Source organism: Haliotis rubra, unplaced genomic scaffold (genome assembly GCF_003918875.1).
Source record: "Haliotis rubra isolate DU_JTF1 unplaced genomic scaffold, ASM391887v1 Scf2226, whole genome shotgun sequence".
NCBI lineage: Eukaryota > Metazoa > Mollusca > Gastropoda > Lepetellida > Haliotidae > Haliotis > Haliotis rubra.
The window spans coordinates 4,228-13,108 of record NW_025766255.1 but is presented as its reverse complement, the minus strand read 5'-3'; the positions used below and the strand labels follow the sequence as shown (position 1 = coordinate 13,108).

The 8,881-nt window shown below is 40.2% G+C and overlaps 1 long non-coding RNA gene across 1 annotated transcript; it reads left to right on the top strand.

Annotated features, from left to right (window-relative positions):
* Window positions 1–2,427: 2,427 nt before the first annotated feature.
* On the top strand, window positions 2,428–8,245 carry LOC124277531. The gene is made up of 4 exons (XR_006898848.1): window positions 2,428–2,507; window positions 6,844–6,845; window positions 7,665–7,675; window positions 8,236–8,245. It is a non-coding gene; the product is annotated as an uncharacterized LOC124277531 (long non-coding RNA).
* Window positions 8,246–8,881: the final 636 nt, after the last annotated feature.

Here is an 8,881-nt window from a genome sequence, read left to right as displayed (position 1 = left end):
ATGTTATAACCAGTTGACATTAACACGGTCCTGTCATCATTAGAGAGTCATGTTGTTATCCGTAGTCCCCAAATTGTTATCACCACTTTCCATGTTGGTATCACCAGCTAGTAGGATCATATTATGACTCCATGTAGCCACGGTGTTTCTATTAACAGTATTCGTTTGCTGCAACAAATCGCGATTCTATTATCAAAAATATCCATGTTGTATGTTCAAGATAATTCATCATTTGGTTTCTGGTATCACTAGTCTCCATGTTGTTATCAATAATTTCGATATCTATATCTGCATACTCGAAAACCCACCAAAAACATCCCTTTTGTTATCCATTGAGGTGAGGTGAAATTGGGTTTCACGTCGTGCTTGAGAATATTTCGCTCAAATGACGACGTGCATGCGTGTGTATGTGTGTGTGCGGCTGCTTGTACTAGCCCAGACTGAAGCTGGTTTTATAGTGCTAGCCCACTGAGATACCATGCCGCACTGAAGCATGAATATCCCACTCAGAAACATTATATTGACTCCGAGCCGACCAGTCCTTGTTGTACCCATAAATGCCGAGCGCCATGCAGGACCAACAAGTACCATATTGTTTTGGTATGACGCGGTCGGGGATCGAACCCGCGACCTTCCGCTCTCTCACGCTCTAACCACTACACCACGGAGGCGGTCTTATCGCTGGAGGTGCTGGGTATCACTGCCTCCAAGAGTTATCAATTTTATCGATATCTGTAAAATACTCGAACACGACGGTGGTACATGTACACTCATATATATATATACACAAAGAACCTAATTAAGCACCACCTGTATTTTGCAATGATAGGCTTTCAAATATAAATAAAACCTTTCGAGGTGACCACGACCGAAAACATAAGTTTTTCTGACCCGTATGATCCTTTGACTCAACAAAATGATTGGAAGATCATGTTGATTTTATGATGATAATTGCTCATTTAAAAAACAAACACTGGTTTTAATACAAAACCATGTCTGTACAATTATGGCAATGGAATGTTTAATGTGGAATTTATTGGTGAATGTTAACATTCAAAATGTCATTTTGCGTTTCTTACACATGTAACCTCCATGACTGTATGCCAACCAGCACTCTCCTCCTCATACCTCCTGTCAGACTCCTGATCCTCTGAAGGGACAGTGTACGCCATTCCTCGTGTACAGGAGGATCCCTTTGGAGAACATGACGACCAATCATGTCCCAGATATGCTCCAAAGGTTTAAGTTCGGGGCTCATTCCATCGTGAGATATGTCAGGGGTGCTTAACTAAGTGTCTACATTCAATAAATGTTAAAAACAAGATGACAGTACTGGATTTTATGCTTCGGTGGCCTTACGTTTAAACAGCGCATTAGTTGATTTAGAAAGAATCTGAACATATTTACTTGATGGAATCAGTTTCAAACTGTTTAGTTTGCACATTGTTTGCTGATTTTGGACATGTTAATATTTCGCAGCTGGAGAAGGTTCTCAAGTTTTTAACATTAGGAATTTTTTACTTTCTGAAGTAATAATACTATTGTAAACATTGGCAATGTTGCAATCACAAGTAAAAATCAAATCACAGAACAAATTTCATGTACGGCAAATTGGGCACAATGAACACATTTCTGATTTTATGTTGCTAATGCAAAAAGCGGCGTACCAAACTCTCAGTCAGTCAGTCATGAGCAAATGCACTCTTCGCGAGCTTGGTGGGACGCGTATATCCATGTAAAAACGGCACCTTTTCGCCGAGTACAACCTGATTATTCTTCAGGTACGAACTGACACATATCATCCTGTACAAAGGCAACACGTTGTGATGGTATTGATGGTATTAAAGGGCACGACGTACATGTTCTGAGTATTCCTGCTACACTCAAAGCCAGACAGCCATTTAAAAATATGCCATTTCCAGTCAATGTTAAGGATTAATCAAGTGTTTGACGGTTTAACGTTGTGTAAAGTTCTATCATCGAAGTGCAGAGTATTTATGCAAATCTGTTGGTAATTGATCTGGTAATCATCTCTTTTGTTATCAATGTATCTACGTTGATATCATTAAAAACAAGCCATTATAAAGTTTGTGTCATTGAGTACATATAGTGTGGTTTACCTTCCATCGCTACAATAGGGCTTTATCATCTACTTGATATTCACATGCAATTTAACACTTCAATGCGCCACCGTTACCGATTGCATGTGTACATGTACTTTCTGAACTACCTCGGGGTTGAAGTGTTCCAGACTTTCTACTCTACATTTATCACTACCGATAACTCACAGATCATTCCTACTGGATTCCGATATTCCAGCTCTTCTACTCTCTACATCAACACTCCAATCGCTTATGCCATTGTTAGTGGGTGGAAATAGTCCAGGGGCTCCTTTCACGAAGCAATCTTTACTAAGGTTAATCTTAACTCCCATTCTTTTTAACATTGCACTAAGGTTACCTTAGTGACTTACGATCACCTTAGTGCCTTTGTGAAAGAAGGCCCAGGTCTTTTTCCTCCGCATATACACCTCAAGTAGCTACCGATAACTTACAGATCATTTCTACGGGTTCCGTTATTCCAGCTCTACCAGTTTGTATATCCAAACTCCCATCGCTATGCCCTTATTGGATTGGATATAGTCCAGGGCCTCCTTCACAAAGCACTAAGGTGATCGTAAGTCACTAAGGTAACCTTACTGAATGTTAAAGAATGGGAGTTAAGGTTAACCTTAGTAAAGGCTGCTTCGTGAAAAGGAGCCCCAGCTCTTCTTCTACAGCTACATTCACGTAGCTACCGATGGCGCACACATCATTGATACTGGATTCAGATATTCCAGTTTTACTTCACTCTCTACATCTAGATTCCCATCGCTAGGCGATTGTTCCTGGATTGAAATGGTATAGCTCGTCTTCTGTCTACAGCTTCACCCCAATAGCTACAGGTAGCACACACATCATTGACACACTTCATCAGATATTCCAGCTCTACTACTCTCAACATCTACACACCCCATCGCTATGCCATTTTTCTTGGTTGAAATAGTCTAGCTCTTCTTTCCTCTCGCACACTCATTATAAGTTACCAAGATACCAATGCATTTCTTGTGGTGTCAAAGACTTCGTTGAGTTGGTTGAGCTGGGTTTTATGCCTCTTTATCTATATTCCAGCACCATCACCAGAAATGGGCTTCACACATTGCACCCATGTAGGAATCGAACCCGGGCCTTCAGCCTGATGAGCGAACGCTGTGACCACTAGGCTACCCCACCGACACTTCGAGGATTTCTGAATTCATTAGGACCTGGTTCATTCTACATTCAATCGTAAAATATTAAATTGTATACAGGACAAATGAATAGAATAGAAATGAATATATAATCAGCAAATCTGACATAATGTAAACGTGGCTGATATTGCTTTAATACGCTTACAATTGGTATAACTTTCCGAATCAAGGGACTTCATCAATGAACGCAAGAACAAAGACTACGTAACGTTCATCATCAAAACATATAAAAAGGTTATTACTGTAAATATTTTTTTCATATATCCACACATTTGACCATGTAATAAAGAACGCTTTCAATTTTCTCTTAGCCTGTGAGCAAAATAGGGGCCGCAAATCCAATTTTTGGGACGTAAATAGATTAATAGTCTGCCTCAGATGCTAATCGAAACCCAAGTTTCATATCCCTCGAGGAAGCTATTTAATCATCTAATTCAATTTTCCGTATCAGCTTGATATGTGTATTGACAAACGAGAAGCTACTTTTACAGTATATAGATTCCATATAAGAGACACGGGGATCTTATTCAGTTACATCTGAATTTTACCCGATTCCTTTGAAGGTTGGTGTTACACAAGCGGGCGAGACAACTACCGAATTGTCTCGTATTTGCTGTCTGATTAGTACGGCGTTTTGTACATACTAGGCTTTGTATCCTGTTGCCGACACACATAAAGAGGTTCTGCACCATGCGTAATTTTAGAGCACGAGTCAAAGTGGAAGAGAACGACTGAATGTTGTGAAATGCCGCAACCTGCAACATCATACTTGTATCACGTAGATCACGATGTTGGAAAGGAAAGCATGCCTATCAGTGCAATAACAACGGACAAGTACACAGCCTGAACACGTGTACAATATCAAATAGTATCATTACAGAGGGTTACTTGCAGGATTCCATCGGACATGGGAGGGAGTGCTGTGCGTGTTTGGGTTGAGGGTTGGAAATTGAGAGCGGGCGACTGGTGAACGAACTTTGCCTTTAGGCCCATTATTATTATTGACATGATAAGTCACAAGAATTACTGAGAACACCATGGTCCCTAGAATGGTGATCTCTTCCTTCAGTTGTTGGTGATCTATAGCCCAGTTTTATATGGTATTGTCCTGTAATGTAATAAATGTTTTAATGCTTACATACTAGTTTTAACTTTTATCTGTGATAGCCTAGTTGTTTTACTGTCCTTTTGACAGATTTTACAAAATAACTTTATTATTACAGTATATATTTTATAGTCACGATATGGCTGTACATTGCCGATGTGACTCTAAATCTTAACTCAATCACACACTCTAATGAAAAGCGAAAAAAGTTAAAAGCACGTGCCGGAGTGGGCAGCAACGAAAGCCTTGGGATCTGTGGTTAGTCGACAGGAAATAGGGCTCACAGAACTTCAAGAGGTATAAATAACTTCCTTTTAAGCCAATAGAACACCTCTGGGATGTCCTGGTTCGTCTTGTTCGACAGAGGTGGCGGGTAGCCTATCTAGTGGTTAAGGCGTTCGCTCGTCACGCCGAAGACCCAGTTCGATTTCCAACATGGGTACAATGTGTGAAGTCCATTTCTAGTGTCCCCCACCGTTATATTGCTAAAAGCGGCCTAAAACCAAACTCACGAACTCACCCATTCTTGTTCGACAGTGGCCACATCCACAAGCAAACCGATAAGGATTAATTCAGGCCCTGCAGGAAAAAAGTCGATACATCCCATACATGTAAATTCAGAGTTTTGTTTGTGTCGGTGGTGATACACGCTATTGTGTTAATGTGTCATCGAGCTGTACGACTTAACACGTGTTTGACTATTGTCCATTACATGATTTTCGTCGGGCAACTATCATGCCAATATCATTTGCTCAATGACTGTGTTTTTAAAAGTTGATTTAGTATTGTTCATCAATACAGTTCGTTTTATTTCATGCGTTCATGTTTTTTGTGGTTTTTAAACCACAAAAAATGATGTTTAACTATAGTAACGTTTCTTTTGACCGTCAGTATATATCAAGGATTTTTGGTTTTACACAGGGCCGTGTTGCATGACAAAGCATTAAATGTAAATGCTGACCTCGCTATAGAAAACGTCCAGGTAAATATCTGGTCAAATTACAGACACAGTTTGCGAATATTGCACATCTATCGTCATATGATCACTACTGACCTATAACGTGATCAATATTGACTTTGTTTGGTCGGACTGTTATATGGCGTCTGCGAGTGGCCACAGGCTGAGAAGGCCTCAACTGATGTGTATTTGTGATGAAATAGAAGACTCTGAAAATATTTAAATTTGAGGACTTTATAAATAAATTTCGTACAACAAAAATAATTGATTATTCTTTGCGATGTCTTTATGCTAAACCAATGGCTCTCAGACCGTAGGGTAAAACGGGGATTCGAATTTCAATTCGAATTTGTTGCAACCCAACAATCCGTTACAATCCATCAATCAACCGTTACAATCCATCAATCAACCGTTACAATCCATCAACTAACCGTTGCAACTTAATAAAATCATTCCAACCCATTAGTAAAACCGTTGCAACAATTCACACCTTTTACAACCCGTTTCAATTTAACAAACCATGTACACCACAAGGAGCCGTTACAATCCATCAACACAGTATTCCAATCTACACGAACCTTACAACCGATAAATAAACAAAACTTTACAACTCGTCGACATCCCATGGCAACCAATGAACCCACACAAACTCACAAATAAATATGATTTCATAACCTGTAAGCAGCCCGTGGCAACGAAAACAAACCGTTGCAACCCGTCTATAAACCCTAGAACCCGCCGAGTCTGGGTTCGTCCAGCCGCTGGCATACGACGTGATCGGCGCATATTAAACAACGGTGTTATATGCATGATAGTCTGTGACATTGAGCCCAACATTCATATCCATCACATACTAGCAATTATCAACATGATGAAGTTTGCTTATCATGTCACCTGACACATAAATAATGTCCCATGACACAAAATATTTATGAAGATTCATGAAATGCGATGGTCCAGACGGCGAGTCTGATACCAGTATATATATGACAAGTTGAAACGGATGTATGTCTCTCGTCACTGGCTAGTTTCGGTGGGCGCAATATAATTAATGATACTGCCAGTCGTATAACGCTACTGACACCTTTTAAAATCAGTGTGTTAATCGAAGCAGTGGGGTAGCCTAGTGGTCACGCTGAAGACCCGGTTCGATCCCCACATGGGTACAATGAGTGAAGCCTATTCCTGGTATCCCCCGTCGTGATATTTCTTGAACATTGCTAAAATCGGCGGAAAACTAAACTCACTCACTCACTCACTAGTATGTTAACCAACAACGTGGTTACGTAATGCTTCCTAATGGATCGTGGGGTCAAGCCCGATGATTTGGTTGATTGTGTGAATCGTACTATTCACATGTGAATACGTGTTGGATCATTCCTCCTGACATCAAGCACCAGATCTCTCTAAAATAATGATCACATTGTACATAGCAGATCAGTACTATATCTCTGACATTGTGATATTTTATAGGACTAACTAGACCGACAGATGTCTCTCTACCATAATGTGATAAAATGAAAGATATATCAAGATGAATATGTCTATTCCATAATGTGGCATTCATCTCTCTCCAATGTATATATGGCTATCTACCATAAGACGATATTTATATCATCCGAGAACATAGATATTTTCTACCATTGGCGTGACATTTAACTGAACTAAATGTATTTCTGCAATAATGTGACTAACAGTTAGATCCTCACTGGATGGGTATATATCTTTTCAGGACTAATGTGACATTCAGTTAGATCTCACTGGATGGGTACATATCTTTCAGGACTAATGTGACATCCAGTTAGATCTCACTGGATAGGTAGATATCTTTCAGCACTAATGTGACATTCAGTTAGATCCTCACCGGATGGGTACATATCTCTTCAGGACTACCGTGACATTCAGTTGTATCCTCGCTGGATGGGTAGATATCTTTCAGGACTAATGTGACATCCAGTTAGATCTCACTGATGGGCAGATATCTTCAAGTACCACGTGACATTCCAGTTAGATCTCGCTGATGGGTAGATATCTTTCAGTACTAATGTGACATCCAGTGCCAACTTAACAGGATGGGTAGATATCTTCAGGACCAGTTCGTGACATTCGAAGTTAGATCTCGCTGGATGGGTAGATATCTTTCAGCACTAATGTGACATTCAGTTAGATCTCGCTGGATGGGTAGATATCTTTCAGTACTCATGTGCACATTCAGTCAAATTCCTAACAGGATGGGTAGATATCTTCAGGACTAATGTGACATTCAGTTGTGATCTCAGCTTCGGATGGGTAGATATCTTTCAGCACTAAAGCGACATCTTCAGTTGTGATCTCGCTGGATGGGTAGATATCTTCAGGACCAATGTGACATTCAGTTAGATCCTCACTGGATGGGCACATTATCTTCAGGACTACGAGTTATCTGCTGGATCCTCACTGATGGGTAGATATCTTTCAGTACTACTCTATATTCAGTTAGATCTCGCTGATGTAAGGCCATTATCTTCAGGATCTGTGATTGATTCAGTTGATCCTCACTGGATGGGTACATATCTTTCACAGGACTAATGCATTATCCAAGGATCCTCACCGGATGGGTACACATCTTCATACCACGTGACATCCAGTTAGATCTCACTGGATGGCACATATCTTTCAGACTAATGTGACATCCGCCAGATCTCGCTGGATGGGCACATATCTTCAGACTAATGTGACATTCAGTTAGATCTCACTGGATGGGTAGATATTCAGTACTAATGTGATATTCAGTTAGATCTCACTCGATGGGTACATATCTTTCAGGACTAATGTGACATTCAGTTAGATCTCACTGGATGGGTAGTACATTATCTTTTCAGGACTAATGTGACATTCAGTTAGATTCTCACTGGATGGCAGATATCTTTCAGTACTAATGTGACATCTCAAAGTTAGATCTCGCTGGATGGGTACATATCTTCAGTACTAAAGTGACATTCAGCTAGGATCTCACTTCGGATGGGTACATATCTTCTTGGTGACTAATGTGACATTCAGTTTCAGGATCCTCACTCGGATGGCAATAAGCATATCTTTCAGGGACTAATGTGACATTCAGTTAGATCTCAATTACTGGATGGGTACATATCTTTCAGGACTAATGTGACATCTGTGCTTGTGGATCTCACTTCTGGATGCGCCATATCTTCAGACCAATGTATTATCTGCTAGATCTCGCTGATGTTAGATATCTTTCACAGGACTAATGTGACATTCAGTTAGATCTCACTGGATGGGTAGATATCTTTTCAGTACTAATGTGATATTCAGTTAGATCCTCACTGGATGGGTACATATCTTTCAGGACTACTGTGATTCAGTTAGATCTCACTGGATGGGTACATATCTTTCAGGACTAATGTGACATTCAGTTAGATCTCACTGGATGGGTACATATCTTTCAGTACTCAATGTGACTACCAGCGATCTCGCTGGATGGGTACATATCTTTCAGGACTACTGTGACATTCAGTTAGATCTCTCACTA